General features: G+C 33.5%; 1 non-coding gene across 1 annotated transcript; it reads left to right on the forward strand.

Moving 5' to 3' along the window:
* Positions 1-16,447: 16,447 nt before the first annotated feature.
* LOC128036408 (small nucleolar RNA R71) lies at positions 16,448-16,554 on the forward strand. Its single transcript, XR_008193205.1, has one exon. It is a non-coding gene; the product is annotated as a small nucleolar RNA R71 (small nucleolar RNA).
* The last annotated feature ends 7,047 nt before the right edge of the window (positions 16,555-23,601 follow it).

Consider the following 23,601-nt stretch of genomic DNA (forward strand, 5'->3'; position numbering starts at 1 on the left):
GATTCTAAGCATATAAATTATAAGTCATAATTATTTTTGTACAATTTTTAATAATTTCCCAAAATTAGAACAGAGGATTCCGAAATCAATCCGTCCCTATCTAACTAAAATTCAAATATCTCAAAATATATAACTCTTTTGCTTGCTCAGTTTCTTTTATGTAAAAATAGACTCACTAAGATTTCATTTCATATCTTATTCACTCTATAACCATTTATTTTATAACACAATACAAGACTTCATCACTTCAGTCACTCTTTCACAACTTATCACGTTCCAATCACATACTCATATCTCCTTGAACATGTCAGTATAACAACAAATATTTGGGGTTTTTCACACAGTACTACCCATGTTACTTTTATCATTCGATACACGTAGTAGCCTTCACATAGTACTACACACGTGATCAAGTTTTATGGTTCACGTAATAGCCTTCACATAGTACTACACACGTGATCAAGTTTTACGATTCACGTAGTAGCCTTCACATAGTACTACACACGTGACCAAAGCTTTTCGGTACACATAGTAGCCTTCACTTAGTACTACACATGTGACCATCGTTTATCGATTCACGTAGTAGCCTTCACACAGTACTACACACGTGACCAAAGCTTCTCGGTACACATTGTAGCCTTCACTTAGTAGTACACATGTGACCATCATTTATCGATTCACGTAGTAGCCTTCACACAGTACTACACACGTGTTCATCGATACCTTATTCAAATCTTTACCATTCCGACAGTTCCAGAAAGATTTTTACTTTCCAATAATTTACAAATTCTCCATAGCACATTATAATATCAATCTTTCCACTCAACTCCATAACCAATTTAATAATTCGATTTAAATCACTTCAACCATTACTGGCAGTTGGTATATCCATAAACCAAGCTGATTTTAAACAAATCAACTATCAATTTCAAATTTCTAACTTTCAGATAACTATTTCATATCCAACCCTTTCGCATATATTGTCACGAAATATAACAAAAATAATTATAACAATGCATTAATTACATAAAACTTACCTCAATACAAAATGTAAAGATTTTAGAATTTAATCCCCAATCTTCTCTTTTCCCCGATTAAGGTGGACTTCTCGTCTTTCTTGATCTATAATGACACATTTAACTTATTTAACACTCACATTTATCAAAACAGTCCTTGACTCGAACTTTAGCAAAATTACGATTTTGCCCCTAAACTTTTGCAAATTTACACTTTTTCCCCAAAGCTCGGAAATTAAAATTCATCTCTTATTCTTATATTTTATGATATGCTGAACATTTTTCCCTTCTATGGAAACATCAAATTCCCACTCTAACACTTACTTATGAACATTAGGTATTTTTACCGATTATGTCGTTTTACTCATTTTCAATTAAAATCGCTTAGTAAAAGTTGTTTAACATAATTTATAGCTTCATATTCTACCTTAAAACATCAAAATAAACACATTTCATCTATGAGTATTTTTCCAAATATAAACCCGAGGTTAAATTATTGCTAGAATAAGCTAAATCAAGTTACCAGGACTCCGAAAACGTAAAGAACATTAAAAACGGGGTTAGAATAGACTTACAATCGAGCTTGGAAGCTTGAAAACCCTAACCATGGCTTCCCCATTGCTAATTTCGGCCATGAGGTTGAAGATGATGATTTTTGGCCTATTTTGTCTTTTTAATACTTTTTAATTACCAAATTACCAAAATGTCCCTAACTTAAAATTTTCCTATTTCACTTATCTCATGTCCATTTTTGTCCACAATTTAACCAATGGTCTAATTACCATTTAAGGACCTCCAATTTAAAATTTCATAACAACTGGACACTTCTAACATGTAGAACTCAACTTTTGCACTTTTTTACAATTTAGTTCTTTTGGCTAAATTGAGTGCCCAAACGTCGAAATTTTCGAACGAAATTTTCACAAATTTTTTTGTGAAATTATAGACCATAAGAATATAATAATAATTATATTTTCCCTCATCGGATTTGTGGTCCCGAAACCACTGTTCCGACTAGGCCTAAAATCGGGATGTTACACTCCTAATTGGGGTTGAGGAATCAAACTGTATCAATTATTTTCTAGATTGTTTTGCAAAGCCTTTTTTTTATTTTAACTATTTTATTAGTCTTCATTTCAAAATTTTTGGATTCTAGTGGAGTAATGTATTCTATGAATAACACCTTTTCAATCAAAATCAAACAAACATTTCAATAATCCCCATATTCGTATTTTGAAAGAAAAAGGGATCCAGATTATAGACAATTATAAAAAAAAGAACCAAGCGTAAGATAAGGGAAATGATTGGGGCAAATCTCTGCTAGTACCAAGCATTTAGGAGATAGTGAGTAATTATCCCTATTAATTCCTGAAAAATACATACAAGCTCACAAAGACAGGTCACTGATTCCTCATATGATATCTTTTTCATTTCAATTCCAGTTATTTCAGTCCAAATATAATATATAATTTCTTTGCATATATATATTGGTATGTAACGAACAAGTAAATAAAGTAAAATTGAAAACATCGAACACGCAAATTTTACGTGGAAAAACTCATCAAAAGAGTATAAAAAACTACGGGCAAAAAGAAATTTCACTATAATAAAAGGAGAGTACAAAAGATGGAGAGAATCAAAAGAAAACCTGAAGCCTTGAAATAAAAACCCTTCAAAATAAATAACATAATTCTCCCAATCTAAATGTTTCTGTTATGTAAAACCTAGAGTAATTAAGGCATATTCCTAGGCTGAAATTCGTAGCATATATGACTAAAATAACCCTAGGTTAATCAGAGCTTAAGCGGGAAACTAAAATAGAGTTTAAATGGGAGAAGAAAACCAAGAAGCTTGAGAAATGCATCGCCACGTTGTGACTTGGAACTCGCATCGTTGGGACAAATGAGACGTCGCATTATCAGGACGAAAACTCTCTTCTAGTCGTGGCTTCGACTATTCGTTAGGACAAAGAGCAATTCCTCATTGCCACGTCACACACTGTTTGGTCCAAAAATGCAAGGCAAAACTTTACAAATCTCCACCTTGACTCGTCTTTGACTTCACTCCCTTGCCAAAGCCCTATTATGGGCCTAATTTGATCTTCGTCAGATACTCACCAAGTCTAAGAAATGCTCAAACTTTGAAACTGAAAGACTCTTTGTCAAAATGTCGTTCGGATTGTGTTTTGTGTCAATTTTATGAATTTGAACATCCCCTTGAATGATTACCTCTCGAACAAAGTGATAACAAATGTCAATGTGCTTTGTCCTTTTGTGATGCATCCGATATTTGGTGAGATGTATGTGTAACACCCCTAACCTATTTCCATCGCCGAATTTAGGTTATGGAGCATTACTGTACAATTGGAATAATTTTTCATCCTAATATTTAAATAAATGAAATATAAAATAAACCATTCATACACATGCACTTTGTCCTTAAATCGAGCCTTTGAGACCTTAAAAATAGCTTAGAAACAATTCGGGACTAATTTAAAACAAAACAGAAGTTTATAGATAAAATTGTAAAATTTGAAAAATAAGGGTCACACGGCCGTGTACCTCACACGGCTAAGACACATGTAACAATTCGTTTTTAGTGAAATTGAAACAGTGGTTTTGGGACCACAAATCTGATGTGAAAATATTTATTTTATTATTATTTTAATGTCTACAATATGTTAGTAGTATCGTATACAAATTTTGTTAAGAAATTTTATTGTTTGCACGTTTAATTTGATGAAAATGACTAAATCATAAAATGTGCAAAAGTTACATTCTATAAGCTCAGGGGGTCTAATGGCTATACTATTAAATGGTTGGGGGATTTATGTTGTTATTAGATCATAATTATATTGAGTGGAAAAATATGGGCATTTATTAAGTGGTTTTAAGGTTTATAATAAAAGATTAATTAAGTAATTAATAAATATGGTTAGTAAAATAACCAAAACAAAAGCCATCATCTTTGTTTTTCCATTTTTGACCGAAAATAAGAGTAAAAAGAAGTCATAGCCAAGCTTGAGTATTCGGTCATCTCTTCCTTGTGCATGTAAGTGATTTTTCATCCCATTTTTAATGATTTTTTTTATGTTTTTGAAGTCATTGTAGCTTAATCTAGCTAGCCTAGGGACTAATTTGCAAAACTATTAAAAGTTTAGGGTTTTCCCTTGAATGTATTCATGTGGTTTTGATGTTTGATGGAAGAAAATGAATCCTTGTTGATTTATAAACAACTTTTGTAAAGTGAATTTTGTTGAAAATTTTAAATAGGGATTTAGTTTAAAAATGTGAAGTATTCATGGTGAAAATTGTGAAATAATGAATTGTATGAGTTGATTTGGATCTATATTGAATTCGACTAGCTTGGGTTAGGGATGAATTTGCATGAATTTCAATTTACAAGCTTAAGGACTGAATTGTAAAGAAATCAAAATAATAGGGGAAAAGTGTAATATGCAAAAATATTATTTTTGGATTAAATTGAATAGAATGATTATTGAATGGATTGAATTTGATTATTTAGATCAAGTTAAACCTCGTACAAATTTAGATCGAGGGAAAGATAAAGTGTTGGACTAGTCAATCCTATTTCAACATTTTGTGATCAAGCTAAGTTCATACGTTTAAATAGTGTTTTAATGTATTTGATTTAAATGCTATTATATTATTTATCATATCATGCCATGACAGAAAATTCAACGATGATATGACGACTATTGAGCCCCGTTTGAACCTTAGTAATATATAGGATACAAATGACATGTCATTAGGGTTACCATGTTTCGGGTGCTAGTCTTGAACGTCCTACCGATGGCTGAGTTTCGGCATTTGTTGCGAATACTCGTCAACTTCTGTGAGTGGCATTTTTTTTGCTATGTTTCGACCATCAACTTGTGTGAGTAGGCCTATTTATTGCTCGTAGGAGCGTTTACGTAAAGGAAAAGGAAAAGAATGGTTTCGACCATGTGTTAGCACACTATGTGTGAGCTTTCCGTGAATTCGATATTATTTAAGTGGTTCAACATGTATGACAAGGGATGAATCGGTAAGGGTTCCAATTGATTTCACTATGGAATTATGGAAAGGTATGAAGTATTGATGATCAAGTTTGTATAGCCATCATATGAAAAGTATTGAGTTCATATGTATTATGTTCATTAAAATTACCTTACTATGTGATAATATTATTAAGTTATCTGTGTCATCACTAACTTGTGTTGTTGATGATACTTAGGCTTGTGCTAAGCTATGTTGGATTGATTCATGTTTATTTGTAAGCTTATGCATTGAAATGGTAAGCATCGTTCATGATTTACGAACTTACTAAGCATTATATGCTTACGTTGTGTTTCTTTTCTTTGTTTTATAGATTATCGGAAGCTCGAATGGTTTGAAAGCTCGTCGAAGACTTATCAAACTATTCAACAACTATATCAGTAGATTTTGATGTTTTAAGCCATGGTTATAATGGCATGTATAAGTGAATTGTGTTTGATGAAATGACCATTATATTTGGCTTGTAAATGTGGTGTTTTGGTTGATGAACTTTTGGTATGTTAATGTTTTGATGTTTGGTGTTGAAATGGTCAAGTGAAGTTATGTTTTGAATGGCTCTTTTGGTATGCTTGAATATGATTTTCATGTGGCCATTGTGGTAAGATTTGGTATGGAATTAGGTTACAAATGTTTGGTTGATGAATGGCTAAATTATGTTTATGTTTAGGTAGATTTGATGCTATGTGATTGAGGTACATTTTGGCATATTGGTTGTATGGATAAATACCATGTTGAACTAGCTTTATTATGCATGTTTTAGGTATATTTCGTAGCTTTAAATTATGCGCAAATGGCTTGTAGGTGTGAGCATGGTTTGGGTGAAAGATATGGCTTGAAAATGGACTCTTTCTTGTCCACATGGCCTAAGACACGGGCGTGTGTCTCAGTAGTGTGTGACACACGGCCATGCGACACGGCTATGTGTCCCTTGCAGGTTTTAAAGGGTTGCAAGTCAGGCAGTTACACGGCCTGGCACACGGGCGTGTGAGGCCATTTCAAGAGTTACATAGCTTGGCACACGGGCGTGTGGCTTGGCTGTGTAACCCAAGTCAGAGAGTTACACGGGCACGGACACAGTGTGAAAAATTCTATCTTTTTCCATGAAGTTCTAAATGTTTCCAATTTAGTCCCGAATCATTTCTAGAGTGCTTTTAAGGCCTCGAGAGCTTGAATAAGGGACGTTATGCATGAGTTTGATTGAATTATGCCATGATTTATAAAATGGTTGAAATTGAATGTTTTAAGTTAAAATTTTATGGTAATTCTTTGTAACCCTATTCTGGCAACGAATACGAGTTAGGGGTGTTACAACACACGCTCGTGTCTCAGGTTGTGTCACCTTCAAACTAGGGACACACGGCCGTGTCCCAACCCGTGTCCTCACTCGTGTAACTCTTTGAATAGGGTCACACGGTCGTGTCTCACGCTTGTGTAACTCATTGACTTGTACCCTAAGAAATCCTCAGATGACACACGGCCGTGTCGCCAGGTCGTATTCCAAGCTATGTGAACCCAAAATTTACCTATAAACAAGCCATTTCACAACCATTTCATGCATAACTCCCTATACCATTTGTGCACACTTTTAAGGAACTTAAACATCATTCAAAAATACATAATCTTGCAAATTCAAACAACCTAAATCACCTAACCAATATGCCGTTCAAAGGAACCACATTTACATTCAAACACCATTTACCAAAACTTGTTAACATTTCTTAATTCCATGCATAAAGGCTAATTCTATTATATGTTTAACCACAACATAAATACCTACTTCAAACAGCTACCTAATCATACCACATTTATCACTTTCAAGCCATTACAAACATACCATGACACCATACATTTCAATTACCTTAAAGTAGTCAACAAGACTTTATTTAACAAGCTTTATAGGTTCGTCAACTAAACATCATCTTCAAATACCTAGACATGCTAAATCAATCATTTTATTTATCTATAAATCATCAACACAAAAGACTTATACATGTTCACATTTCCATTTCCATACATGATAACCTAATTCAAGTATGAACTAAAACATGTCACAAGTAACCATTTTCAAGCCATCATCATCATGTCAAGATAACCTTATAAACAAGCACTTTAAAGTAACCAAAATCACATAACTTGGTAAGGCATCAAATTTTATCAAACCAACATAGCTTTCCAAAGCTTACACATGCCAAAACAACAACAACAACACATACACCATAATACCATTACAAAGCACCCTATACATGTCATTATAAACCTTAACCAAATTACTCAAAAACTACCATATTGTCTACTGGATAGTGTGATAGATCTCCGATGAGCTTCCAACCGATCGAGCTTTCGATAATCTATAAAACAAATAAAAATAACTACGTAAGCAATGAATGCTTAGTAAGCTCGTAAAAACTTTAAACATAACATACCATTTCAATAATGAAATTTGTAGAATAAGTATAAACCTTTACCAATGCCATAAGCATAATAAAGCCTATATAACACAATCAAACTCACAAGTTAGTATACTTGTTCATGATACATATGAAATCAACCATATATAAACATAATATTTAATTTATCATCGTTACCATACGATCATGATTCATTCCATTTGTTTACTTACCATTTCTAATACCATAAGTTTAATATAAGCCTATTCAAGCATCATTAAGCTCATATGTTAGTAGATTCATTGATAATCATATAAGCTCATTTATAAAATAAATAGATTTCATAAGATACATGATATAAGCATCAACCTTTTCATATAGTTATAAACCTTTCCATTAAGACACTTATCGTTCCATTCCTTTTTTTATCCGTTGAACCATCTCGAATTACATCGGATACTCAGGAAAGCTTACATAAAGTGTGTCTTTACATATAATCGTAATCTTTCATTTACATCATTGCTTACACGAGCTGTGGGTCAGAATGTAAGCTACACATGCTGCTCACACGACCTGTGGAGAATCCACAACAAGTGTAGGACCTCAGCCATCGGTAGGACATTTAAGACCAGCACCCGAAACATGAAATCCCTAATGACATGTCATTTGTATCCTAAGAATTCTTAAGGTTCAACCGAGACTCGATATCTGTCAATTCGTCATAATGAGAATAAATTCTCATATATATTGATTCATTTACATTAAAAACAACATAGTAAACATATAACTTAAATAACGTTATAACGATTACAGTTTATACAAACTTACCTAACTAAATTGCAGCAATTTTAATACGAGAACATAATAAAAGGGTTTTTAAGGTTTTTTTAATGATAAAATAAAATAACATAAAAGAAATAAAATTTAAGAGATTGAAGAGTAGAATGAATCAAATCTTGATTATGGGTGATTAGCTCGCTTCGGTAATCCCCATCAACTGTCATTTTGGGTTTCTCGTCAATCAACTAGTCGTTAACCTAGCAAGATCGTCTGATCTTCCACTAACATAACAAGTCAGCAATGACTACTTATCTTTCGACCTCACAGTCCAAACTGGCTTAGGGTGAAGGTGTTCACAGATGGGCAATACCAATTTTGGGTTAATTCCCACCTTGATGACTTCCCGGGGTTGTTATGCTTAGGGTTTGTTTCATGTTCTTCCTTTCCTAAACAATTGATCCGTTGAGTAACCCTATAAAACTATTAATAGATTATATCTCCACACGCTTATCACCCATAGGAAGATTAGTTCCTCATGGCTTTCATAAATAATATGGAGTTGGTGTAAAGAGAGAACATGATAAATGAATTAAAGTGCAGAGTTTAAGAAAACACCTAATTTGTATTAAAGACAAAAACAAATCCATAGAGTTTGACGATTTCCACAAATCAGATCTATTGTGTAACAGCCCGTTTTCTAGTGGTGTCGAAAATAGTGGTTTCAAGACCACGACTCCGATGTATCAGTCCGTAAATATTAATTATTTAATGTTTACGAGGTCATTAATGTTGGGTTAAAATTTTGTTAGGAGGGATTTAAATGGTAATTATAGTGGACATTTATGGACATGTTTTAGTAATTTTATAAGTTATAATTAAAGGGTTAAATTTGTAAATAGTTAAAATTAAAGAATTAAAAGATAATATCATCATTTCCTTTCTTCTTCATGTTGAGAGAACCAAATAACCTAGAAGAAGCTAGAGATCAATTCGGCCAAGCTTAGGTCCTTTGATTTGATCAAGAACGAGTTAAAAATTGAGGAAAAAAGAAAGTTGTTGAATAGTCCTTAAACTTTTGTCATTGCTGCAGTTTAGCTTGGTAAGTTCGTTCAGTTTAATTTAATACATTTGTTATGTTTATCTTGTAAAATTAAATTGTTAAATGTTAGTTTAAGATAGTTAATGCTAAGGTAAGGAGAATTATAGATATGATCTGTATATACCATTTATGGTAATGTGAACCCCTGTGCCAGATTAATGTAGGATAGAGTACGATTGGCTTGCCAATAGGTTATAATATGCACTGTACAAGATTGACATGAGACGAGATGATGATTCCTGTATATTTCCTATTCACTAAATATACCAAAGTGATGCATTTGTTGCAAACTATCATGTTATATTACAGTGTTTTCTGGCGTGTTATCGGGGGCGGATGTTAGCCTACGGGCTAGGCACCTAGTGCCGAGGCATGTTATCGGTTGGATTGGCTCGTATAAGTGTTTGACGTGTTTTCGGATGGTTAATCGTGTACCCATATCCATGTAATGTTCATCGGGCAATGTTCTAGTGAAAATAATTTATTATTGAAGTGTGAAAAGTTTGGTCATAAACTCCTGATATCTTTATGAATCGAAAATGAATAATCGAATCCTTGTTTAAGTATTACTCACCTATTGTAAACTGTAGTTAACAGGAACTCTGTTTATTAATCTTGTTATTTAAAATATTATGTTTAATTCGGTAAGCTTATCATTTTAATCGATGAAATTACTAAGTTTTATGAAAGCTTACTCTTGTCATTTGTCTTGTTTCTTTGTAGATATTGTTTTGTCGAAATCGGGTGATCGAATCAACTTGAAGAAATCACACTAATTGAGGACCTTTTGGTATATTTTGAATACAAACTTGACTTATATGGCATGTAATAGAAGGATTTGAATTTGTTTTATAATGGTTCATAAATACTCATGTTGTAAAACTTGTTATGCATGATGTTGTTGTGTTGGAGTAACCATTTGAGATATGCATGCTTAGTACTAATTAAAGCATAGGTGGATGTTTAAGTACCTAAGCATTTGGGAGTGAAAATTAAAATTTTTGGGCCAATTTTGGATGCACATGGCCTAGGATATGGGCTGTTATAGGGCCTACTAACATGGTAGTGTACCTTATTTGTTTTTAGTGCAAGTTGGTCCAGATGGACATAGAGATTTACACAGCCTGGCGACATGGTCATAGTGAGTTACATGGTCTGCCACACTGCTGTGTGACCTTATATTACACGAGTACAATTAGTTACATGGTTAGCGTACATGGGCATGCCAAGTAGTCACACAGGCATGTGAAGTAGCCACACGGCCATGTCTTCAGCCATCCGGCCCGGGCTTTGTCACACGGCCTGACACACAGCCATGTGACCCATGTCTTAAAATTTTTCATGTTTTCCCTAAATCTTCTGATTTGTTTCTAGTTGGTCCTCGATTGTTTCTAAACTATTTTTAAGGCCTCATAGACCCGATTTTAGGCCCACGAGTGTATATTTCACTTTAAATTACATGATAATATAAATTTTGATAATTAATTAGAAAATTTGATGCTATTTGATACTAAATGTTCTAAATTGTACTGTACTACTCTGTAACCCTACTCCGGCGATAGAGACGGGTTAGGGGTGTTACATCTTGAAAACAAAGAACAACTGAAAAATAAATTTTAAAAACCTAAGAAAGAAAGAAAACTAAACTAAATTTGAAAAGGAAAATCTAGGCTAATTGAATGATGTATATAACATGTGTCAAGGGAGCCTATTTATAGATTTTAAGTGGTTATCGTCCTTAACCCTAGGTTAGCTGAATTCTCGAGCTTTAAGTTTGATTGTACAAACCAAAATGCACCTATTTCATGTTTCTCTCTCATCTAGAGTCAATGTCGTGACACAGCAGGACCTGTGTCGTGATTTAGCAGTCAGTGTACTCCTCTTGGGATATCTTTAGGGGTATGTCGCGACACCCTTGGTCTGTGTCGTGACATTGAAGGCTGTCTTGAGCTTTTTTCACAATACTCCCTATGTTACAACATCAGACATCCTGTGTTGCGATGTAGCAACCAGTATCAGTTTAGTATGCCTTCTAAAGGTCTCCTGCACATTCACAAAGTGTGTTAGCTCACCCTTAGGCCTTATTCGACCCTTAAGGTCAATAAAAGACTCAATTTGCACATTTTATTCACTTATTAAAAACTTAAGAAAACATAATTCAAACCTATTGAAAATACTTGTCTTCAAGCTCCTAAAGTGCGATAATTAATTTAATTTGCTACACCGAATTACGACAAATCAAACTCCCCCACACTTAAGTCGCTATTTTTCCTCAAGCAATAAGAAATAAAAGTGAAGATCCTTGAGCAAATATAGTACAAGTATTGACTTCGAAGCACATGACTTAGGCTTTTCACATTCACTAACTACTTTAACATGATGAATAATTGACTTGTCACTTTTGATTACAAACATCTAAGTTCAGTATATTGAAAAATATAGAAATATTAAGGGTCTCACCCGTAAAGATCCATAAAAAAATTATACAAGTACTTTAATTATCCGATCAGAATACAAATAGTCATTTATGCAATTGTTTAGTATAAATCTATTCATGCATAAGGATATTTCGGTCACATAGGACTTTCGGCTTGTAACGTTCTGAGGCTTAGGACAGGTATGTAATTCAAGAACAGTAGGCATTAAGAAGGTTACAAACAAGAAAATAGTTTTGCATATCGTATTGATCCCTATTCTTCCCCCCTTAGTGACCCTTACCCACTCATCGTCTTATTTCTCATTCTCTCACCCTCCTTGTTTCTCCACATAGGAAATCATAGCATAACATAGTAACTATGGCTAGCCTACGAGTTTCTATGCATTAATGAACGAGTTTTTCTTATGCCTGTGACTTTGTCACTTTTCTCTTTTTTTGATGCATCTAACTCAGGAATGTTTGTTCACTATTTCAAGACTTTTTATACTCGTACTTTTTTTGCTTTTTGAATTTTTCTATTGTTTTGCACTTTCAAGCTAACCTATAGTTCCCATATCACACCAATCTTTCCTATTTAACTCTATTTCTACAAACCTCACTGTGATGTATCTACGTAACCCTTAATACATATGGCCAAACATCTATAGTCGTGTAGTGTAAGACCAAAGAAAAAAGGTAAATACAAATTAACGTTTTTAGGCTTGGAATTTGTAATGAGGTTCATCAAGAAGTGTCAAAAGACTCAAAAATTGGAACTAAAGTTGAATATGACTAGGTCAACTTTTTGGCTCTGGATGTGTTCCAAACAATACCCTAGGTCATCCCTTAATATATCACTATGCACAAATTTAATCCACTAAACAAACTCACATTCAACCATTTATCATTCATACTAGCATGCTCGTTTCCTTGTGTTTTCTATATCATTTGGTACAATTGATTACTTAATACCTATTTACAATGTAACATATAGAACTTAGTAGTCTAATAATCAAAATTTTAAAATCACCTGTCATCATGCCAAATTTATTTGTAAACACAAGCAACTTGTGTACATGCTCCTAACCAATAACTTGTATTTCTACAAGTTCAAGCTTACAAAAGTCAAAAAAGTCAAAAAAAATGTAGAAATTCAAAACAAATACACAAATTTTCTATGTTACCCTCCACACTTTAGTTGATATATTGTCCTCAATGTGTAGCCTCTAAAGAGATAAGGAAATAATTTACCCGATTGATCGTGGTTGCTCCAACTACTAATGGTGGGTGCTTCCTCCTTTGTTCATGTAACACTCGAATTGTTTGTGTCTCCTTCGTGTTAGGTTCCTACATAGAAAACTTAAAAAAAATATATAACTAAAAATCTACTATTAATCCTACTCCTACAGTGTTTGAAACAAAATCATCTAAAAACTAATACAAGTTTTTAAGAACAAAATTTAAAAAAACTTGTTCAATCTTCTTCTTCAAAATCCATCTCCTCGCTTCTGTCATCCTCTTTATCCTCTCATTCCTCTTCGCTTTCACGCCTCTCTTATTCTTATTCCAGATTTGTTGTCCCAAACATGTCAAAGGTATAATTGGGGACTCAGATGTTTTTTTTGCCTAGAAAATTCCTGAAAAAGTGGTCTCGACTCTTGCATCCATTGAATCATCCAATCTAACTTTGGATGACTACTCTCATCAACTTCCTGTTAAGCTCATGCCAACCTTTGTGACGAAGTTGGTGTAGCTGTCGGTTGTTCCAATCTTTTATTTGTTTGGCTCGTAGTTCTATAAGTTGTTGGAACATTGTGTCCTTGATAATACTTCAGGAAGGTTTCAGCGACTACTCAGTAGATGTCATAGATACACCCGTGTTTTTGCATAAGGTTGACACTAGATGGGGAAAGAAAACTCCCACCTTCTGGCCATAAATGCATCCCTTCATGTTCTGGTGGATCTATTTGCTGATACATACCTGCTTTTTTTGCAAGATTGCATATAGTAAAACTGTTCAAAAGGTATTAACATTAGAAACATTTAAAGCAGGTATTATTTGCATGCACACAAATTGAATCCACATTTTAGCCTCTGGAAACATAATAGCTTGATAAAAGGACACAGGAACATTGGTACCTGAGCAATATTTCCATTCGCCCCTTCCTTTAGTTAGAAAATTTATAATGTTATCCATGTTTATGCCTCGAACATACTCTAGATTAGTTTCCTCAATAAAATCTTTTTCATAGTATGCAACATTATAAAAGTTACAAATAATTCGAGGGGTTACTTACACATCTTTCCCTCGCACAAGTACCGATTACCACATACATAATGATGCATAAAATTCTTGAACAACAGGGACCACAACACTATCTTTAAGGATCATCCAAAGAAGTTCCCACCTATAATATCTGACAAAAGGCCATATTTCTTTACACACAATCATAGATGGATCAATTCCTCTCTCTTGAATGAATGTTTTTCCTTGAAGTTCATTAAAATATTTTTCGACATTTGGATTTGGGAAAATAGAGAGATTTTGAACCATTGATGGCTTTGTTTCCATAGCTCGCCTAACTTTTTTAGGAGGCATGATGTTTTAATTCAACAAACTAATGAAGTACTAAGCAAACAAACTCAAAAGAATAGTAAAATTTGAATTTAGGAACCCTTAACCTTAGATATATTGTTGGATTCCTTGTCACACTTTGTTTTCTCATCGTTCCTTGGATATTCTTTCATCTTTTCCGACACCACGTGAGTTTGACAGAAGAAATACCTCTACATAAATCAAGAAGCAAAAGAAAAGGGTGAGTTTTTAGGGTTTTAGGGGTTTTAGGAGATTTAAAAGATTGAATGGTGTAAATTTTGTTTAAATATGAGTTAAGTATGTTTTTAGGTTAAGGAATAGGTTTTTTGGGTGTTTAAAATCGGGTAAATGAAAGGTTAGTTCATTGGGTTACGCAAACGGGTCAAGTCAACCTTGCAAGAAATTACAGTGATGTTGCGACACAGGGGTTCTGTGTCGCGACAGTTCTTCTAGTTTGGAAATTTGGGGAGACTGTCCTCTATGTCCCAACTCGCTTCCTCCATGTTGCGATGTCGGGGTGGTTTCTTCAGTTCCTGTATTCTGCACGAAATGTCGTGACATAAGGTTGCTGTGTTGCAACACAGACTCTATGTCAACCCAAGTTTCCATCTCTAAAGATTTTCCAATCTTGAATGAACATATATCAAATAAAAGTTAACATATAAAATTTTTGTTTAGTTAAATATACAATAATTTACAAAATTTAAGCAATTCAAATATTTTTAAGTTTTACTGCTAGATATATTTGACAATATCATTAGTTCACCGATAGATGATTCTTTCGTTTTATTAATATTAGTCCATTTTCCATCGTGTTATTCCACTTGTGCCCACCTTTCCCTTTCCTTAAACTTGTTTATTCTTTCTGCATGCATAAAAGGAAGTGTGTCCCTTGACTTAGGGATGTTAGAAATAAAAAAAAGCATGTCCCTTGACTTGGGGATAATAGCACTCCAGGAAGTGTTTATACTAACATGTTCACCAACCTTAATTTTCCTATGCCTAGACATAATTTCCTTTAAAAACTTGGCTTACTTAGGAACTTTCTCTATTAATTAAATTAAGGGTAGGTTAACATTTAATGTTTTGAAAAAGTTCAAGAAACTTACAAATTTTTCATCATCCTGCTTTTGTTTTTCCTCTAGTCTTGAAGGGAATAGGATTTTTGCACTGGTAGAATCTTTAGTTATTTCCATCTCTGTCTCTATAACCCGTGTGGTTACCTCTTTTGGCTTTGGTTCATCTTCAGCCTCTAGGGATTCCTCTTAAGGGTCATCATTATTCTCCACAATTGTCTCCGGAGTAGTGGTTTCTATGCTACTCAATGCTTTGCCCGATCAGAGTGTTATCACTTTCACATGCTCTTTAACTTTCCTCTGTGGATTGTTTTCCGTGTTGCTAGGAATATATGTGCCAATTTGTCTTTTGATGTCACCCATCATGCTCATCAATTAGCTATTTGATTCTAGAGTTTAGTCAACATTCTTGTTAAGTTGGTACAATCAGATTGCACTTGCTTGACATCTGTTCTCATTGATTGCATTTCTCCTTCAATTCTATCCAGACGTTGACCACATACAGTATGGTCGCTTAGGTTGACCCTATCTTGTTGTTTCTACAAATAAGGGAGTTGATAATTAGTATTTTTAGCTTGATTTGAATTGTTACCTCTTCCTTGGTTTCCTCCCCATCTCAAGTTTGGGTGATCCCTCCAACCGAGATTATATGTATTTGAATAAGGGTTTCCCCCTATTTCTAATGTAGTTTACATCCTCAATGGGATTATTGCTACAGTGGAAGAGTGGTTTGTCTCCTCCATGTATAGATGGTGTAGAAGTAAATTTTACTGTTGATTCTATCTACTATCTACTGATACTTGTCATCCTCTTAGATAGTTTTGACCATAGTGGGTTTCTAGCCATGTCTGAATTGTTCAATCGGCCACTAACAAGAGTTTAATTCCATGTTTTCAATAATTTTGTATACATCCTCGTACATCGTATTCATAAGGGCTCTTCCTACTGCTCCATCTAACCCAGATCGTGCACTCGCATCCAACCCGTTATAAAAGACCTGCAATCGCATCCGATTAGGAGACCCGTGGTATGGGTATTTTTGAATCAACATTTTAAAACATTTCCACACTTTATAGAAACTTTCTCCCTCCATCTGTCTAAAAACAACAATCTCTCTTCTTAGTTGAACTACTTTGCTAAACGGGAAGAACTTCTGTAAGAACTTTCCAGCAAGTTCATCCCATGTTGTGATAGACCCTAGTGCCTACGAGTCTAACCAAGAAAAGGCATTATCAATCAAAGAGAAGGGGAACAACCTAAGATGAATAGCATCATCAGTGACCTTGTTATACTTAAAAGAATCACAGAGTTGGAGAAACCATTTTAAAAGTTGATTAGGGTCTTCTGTTATAGTGCCCCTAAATTGCAGATTATTCTTGATCAAATGAATCATCACTGGTTTGATCTTGAAATTATTAGCTATAATCGCCGGTCTTGTTATACATTCTTGAACCATGTTTAGACTTGGTAAGGCGTAATCCCTTAGGGTTCTCTCATTTGGAGCCATATGTACGTTTGCAGGTAGCTGTTGTGCTGGTGGGTTTCCTAAGGTGTTATCATCAACGTCACCGAATAATGGGTTTTCACATGCTACATTACCTGTAGCAGGTGGTGGTGGATCTTGCATTTATTGTTACTGCTGCTATTACTATTGGCGGTTTCTTCATATTATTCTCTCTAGATCTGTGATTGCTACAATAGGTGTGGCCCTACTACAAGTCATACACTAAACCCAGAAAGAGAAGATTAGTAAGAATAAATAAAATAAAATAGAATCGTATCTATAGCTTAAAAATTTTCTAATTATTCTTTCTACGTGAAAATTAAAATCAAACTAGTGGCATTGCCTCCCTGACAACGGCACCAAGAACTTGACCGCCTCTAGACATACTAACGTCCAGAGTGTGAATACTGTAATAAAGTATAGAAATACAAGGTGGTATCCACAAGCATACGGGTCGAGTTGTAATATAGTTTTACAACAAAGTAGGTGAGTACTCTGAGAATTGTACCTAAGGGAGGCGAGTGATAGATCAATTCTAACCTGAACACTAAAAGATATAATTAGTACTCAAAATTAGTTATAGTACAAGAACATAATAAATTGGTTTTTAAGGTTTTTGTAATGATAAAATAAAATAACATAAAAGAAATAAAATTCAAGAGATAGAAGAGTAGAATGAATCAAATCTTGATTATGGGTGATTAGCTCTCTTTGGTAATCCCCATCAACTGTCATTTGCACTACAATCAAGCCTTAAAACATACCTAAATCATGCATATTAAGACCAATTCAATAGGTCATTTATCCATACAACCAATATGCCATAAGGCACCTCAATCACATACATCAAACATACCTAACACGTGCATATTTAACCATTTATCAACTAACTTGTTTCCATACCAAAACATATCAAAATTGACACATATCAACCATACCATATTAGATTCATGCCATATCAAAATAACCTTACCATTTGGACCACTTCACACATGCATCAAAACCATCAAAGTGACACCAAACTAGCCATTTCCAAATGGTTCCAACAACTAACATATATACATACCAAATTTGACTCATGCACATCTATTCAAAACCTTTCCAAAGCATACCATAACTTGACTATGTTGTGCTCAATCCATCATCTACCATTTTAGTTATTCAAACATACATTAATACATTGTTAAAATGACACACATCAATAAGGCATCAACTAACATGAACCACAAGTTCAATTATATATGCCATTATAACCTTGATCAAGACATAAAAATCTACTAATATAATCATTGGATAGTGTGATACATCTCCGACGAGTTTCCAAACTGATCGAGCTTCCGATAATCTGTAAAGTAAAGGAAAAATAACTACGTAAGCAATGAATGCTTAGTAAGCTCGTATAAACTTTAAACATAACATTTGATTTTAAATATGAACTTTATAGGGTAATTATAAACCTATACCAACACCAAAAATTTTATCAAACTTATAACCATCAACTCATAAATGAGTAAATTCATCAATATCACTTATATTTTTCATTCCTAACATAATAGGAATTTATAAGACTTTGAGCCCTTCCATTTACTTACTTTCCATTGCATTTACTTACTTTTCATTACATTTACTTACTTTAGCTTAAATAACAACATCAATTCACTAATTAGAATATTTGTTCATGAACTAGGTATATTCATCCATAGCATACGTAAATTTCTCACATATAAGTACATCATTCAACTTATCATTCCCTTTTTATCATATTATTCAACTATGAACTTACCATTTCCTTTCCTTGCCTCACCCGTTTCATATGAATAACACACAAGACATAAGCATAACATCAACCATGGCCATAAGCTAGTGCATTTAAACATAACTCTTTTGGAATCAACTACATAATAAATCATTTCATAAGAAATTACATGCTTTAATCCTTACCACCCTTTCATGAAAATAAGCACATTTCTATTTGAACACCTACCATTTCAATGCATAACTTTAAAACTAACAAATTATAATCCAACCAATAGCTTGGCACAAGCCTAAGCATCATCAACAACACATGTTAGTGCATCAATTCATAATTCACTTGATTTAGCATAAGATAAGTCATTAAACATGAACAACCTCACTTGAAATCATCAATTTCATGAACATAAACATACTTTCATTTAACACACCCTTTTCATAGTTTTCATGATATAAGTTATTTGAATACTTATCGTTCCTTTCCTTTTCATGCCCGTTGAATCAAATGAAATAACATCAAATATTAGGCAAATACTCAAGTAACCATTTAATTCTCTAAACATACTACAACATCATGATTTAATGTATTTATAGACATAGTAAAAATATATAATTACACCAAGACATTAACATACATTATCAGACCATACTAGTCAAACATTCAACTCATATCCATACTTACGATACATACCTCACTTGAAACGTGTTACCTGAATATCAAATGATCGGAGTGTTTCATGGTGTCTTTCAACCATGGTCTTATTTATTCTCATCTTGATGCCATAGTGTCTTTCAATCATGGTCTTATTCATTTTCCGTCGTGTTGCCATAGTGTCTTTCAACCATGGTCTTATTCGTTTGATTCATGATGCCATAACGTATTTCAGCTATGGTCTTACTCGATAGAGTCGTGATGCCATAATGTCTTTCAGTCATGGTCTTACTTGATAGAATCATGATGCCATAACGTCTTTCAGTCATGTTCTTACTCGTTTCTAGTATAGTGCCAAGTGTCTTTCAACTATGGTCTTATTTATTCTTCGGTATAGTGCCATAATGTCTTTCAACTATGGTATTGATCATTTTCCTTCAAGCCAATAAAATCAATTCATATATAAACAATTAGATATTAAACAATCAAAACCACAATTAATTGATTTAATCAAGTTACGAGCTTGCCTAGCTAAATTGTAGAAATGACGAAGTGCAGCGGCTATTTGATAATTTTCCCTTCTTCTCGATTTTCTACTCGATCTTAATCTAAATTAATAATTTCATACAATTTATTAATTTAGATAGTAAAATAATTTATTTTATGCAATTTAGTTATTTTACATTTTTACAAAATTACCCCTAACATTTTACTTTTTTTCAATTTAGTCCTTGAGCCTAAAACATGAAAATTAACCATTTTAATGCAAACCCATGCCAATTGAATATTCATGGCATCCAATACAGCCCATATTTGTAATAATTTTACATCAAATCCTTGTATTTTTACTATTTCCATAATTTAGTCCCTAATCGGTAAATTCATCAAAATTACTTAATAAAATACTTATAAATAACAACTAATACCTCAAACTCATCATTTAATATCTAAAATCACATAGATTCATCAATAGAAACATTCAATATCTTTAAAAGTTTCAAAATCGAAGGTATGGGCTAGCTAGATCTAGTTGTAACGATCTCAAAAACATAAAAATTAAAAGAAACAAGCCAAAAACGGACACACATGTATCCATTGAAGCTTGGCCGAAGCTTGAAGCTTCTCCCCCTTTTTGTTTCAACTAAAATGGTGAAGAAGATGAACGAATCATCTTTTATTTTCTTTTTCTTATACTATAAACATTATAACGTAATATAATGTTTTTATAAATTAATAAACATAATTTTTAACTAATTAACCCCACTAACCGTCCACCAACTTAAGAATGGGTTATTTACCCTTTAATTTCATCCAATTATAATTCTTTAATCAATTTAACACCTTTAAACTAATAGTGATTGACTTTTTCAAGTTTTACGATTTAGTCATTTTGCTTAATTAACTATCGAAACATTAAAATTTCTTAACGAAACTTTAATACAACCTTAATAACACTCCGCAAATATTTATAAAAATATTTATGACTCGTTTTATAAAAATGAGGTCCTGATACCTCATTTTCTAAAACCACTTAACTTTAGGATCTTACCACCTGAACTTAATTCATCATCATATGGCATAAATTATCATATCAAAACCTTTTTAAAACCATATTTGACTTGTAAATATTAAATAATAATATTTAGAAACTTACTCGTTGGATTTGTGGCCCCAAAATCACTATTTTCGACACCACTGAAAAACAGGTTGTTACAAATTTACCATTCAATGCTCAATATGGAGATCGGTTTACCAAATAACTTGCCAAATTTACGGCTTCAGCCCAAAACTCCTTCCCTAGTCCTGCATTCGAAAGCATGCATTGGGTTTTTTCCAATAAGGTTCTGTTCATTCTTTATGCAACTCAATTCTATTACAGAGCACCTACAATGGTGCGATGTCTCTCTATCCCTTCTTGTTTTCAGTAGTCATTAAACTCAGATGAACAGAACTCAAATCCATTTTCTATTCTCAACCGCTTCACAAACTTCTCGGTCTATTTTTCTAATAGTATTTTCCACTACTTGAAGATTCCGAAGACTTTATTTTTCTGTTTTAGAAAATAAACTCAAACTTTCATGGAATGGTCATCAATAAAAGTTAAGAAATATTTATTTCATTCTTTTGAGATGTCAGGATTTGGACCCCATAAATCAGAATGGATGTAGTCAAAAGCCTTTTTTGTTTTGTGCATTGCTAAATCGAAACTTACTTACCAATTCTAGTGTCTTCTAAAAGACCTTGTTTGCACAATGTTGTCATACCTTTCTCGTTTATATGACTGATTCACATGTGCTAGAGTCTGGTTGAAGTAGAATCTATAGAGAAAGAATCACATTGCATTGTCGCGACGTCAGGTTAGTTCTCGTCACGACGTGACGATGATTTCTGCTCCTCTTCAGTAATTGTAGTCGCACCAGTAACTGTTGACCTTTACGAAACGTATAGACTGCCCTTTTTCTGTTCTTTCATTACAACGAGAGCTCCATGAGAAACTTTTAATCAATTTGACTCAATGACTATCCTACAATCGTTGGAATAAAAAATTCCCAATGAGATGAGATTTTTTTTAAGTCGGGTACATACTTGACATCAAACAGTGTTCGAATAATTTCGTCGTGCATCCTTATTTGTATGGTTCCTATTTCGATTATCTTACATGGAGAATTATTCTCCATCAGCACAATTCCACCTTCAACTAAGTTGTACATAAAGAACCAATCCCTATTGGGACACATGTGATAAGTGCACCCTGAATCTAGGATCCATTTGGAAATAAGTTTCTAGCTTTCACTCGTCGACACTAATAAAAATTCATCACCTCTATCTTTGACTACACTAGCATCAACAATTTAAAATTTTTACTTATCTTTCTTGTCGTTTTCGGTAGCCCTTTTAATCTTATTCTGAAGTTTGTAGCTTTCCAACTTGATGTGACCCTTCTTGCAGTAGCCACATTCTTTGTCTCAATTTCTGGATTTAGATCTCGCCCTAGACCTATTTCAATTTGGTTTTTTACATTATTGTTTGCGTCTTGCAATTAGAACTGAAGCTTGCCTGTCTGATCTTTTCTTTTTGGGCCTAACCCATTGTCGAGTTTGTCCTTACTCAATAGATTCCTCTTCTCATCCTCAAATGAAAGATGATCTCTCCCATAAATCAAAGTTTCCCTGAAAGTTTATAAGAAGACGGCAAAGAAAATAATAATAATAACATAGTCTGATACTCGTTGCTAATCTCTACTTTGAAATTCTTTAGGTCATTTAGAAGGGTAACAAACTCACTAATATGAGCTCTAATAGACTCGCATTCAGCCATTCTAAACATGTAGAGACATTATTTTAACACTAACCTATTGGCCAAGGATTTCATCATGTACAAGGTTTCCAATTTCTTCCCTAATGTAAACATTGTTTTCTCCTTCAAACCCTCATGTAACACATTATTTATTAGATATAATTGAATTATGGATAGAAATTTTTATCTAACCTATCTCATTCTAATTGTTTCATGTTTTTAGGCTTTTTCTCTGTAAGGTTCCTCTCAAGATCACTCTAAATCAGTATGGCTGACATACGAACTTGCCACAGACTGAAATTTGTGAGGTCGTCGAACTTAACAATACCAAACGTTGATGCTGTCATCTCAAAATGGGTTGAATAAGGAAATCAAACTAGATCTGATACTAGATTGCTGGGAAATAACTCTTGTATACAACGAACAAGTAAATAAAGTAAAATAAAAAAAATCAAACACGCACATTTTACGTGGAAAAACTCCTTAAAATAAGGTAAAAAATTACTGGCAAAAGGATATTTCACTATAATAAGAAGAGAATACAAAAGATGGAGAGAATCAAAAGAAAACCTAGAGCCCCAAAATAAAAACCCTTCAAAGTAAAGAACAAAATCCTTTCAATCTAAATATTTTTGTTATGTAAAACCTAGAGTGACTAAGGTCTATTTATATGCTAAAATTTGTAGCATATAAGACCAAAATAACCCTTGGTTAATCAGAGCTTAACACGTCGCCACATCATGACATGGCATTCATGTTGTCGAGACGGAGGGGACGTCACGCCATTGGGGCAAAAACTCTCCTCTTGTCGTGATGTCAGCTGTTCATCGAAACGAAAAACACCTCCTCATTACAACATCACACACTATTTAGTCGGAAAATGTGAGGCATAACTCTACAATATATATAATTTCATTCAGCCTCAAAGCAGGCATGGTTGTAGCCTTATGGATGGAGCTTTCATCCAC

Source organism: Gossypium raimondii, chromosome 13, assembly GCF_025698545.1.
Source record: "Gossypium raimondii isolate GPD5lz chromosome 13, ASM2569854v1, whole genome shotgun sequence".
Classification (NCBI taxonomy): domain Eukaryota; kingdom Viridiplantae; phylum Streptophyta; class Magnoliopsida; order Malvales; family Malvaceae; genus Gossypium; species Gossypium raimondii.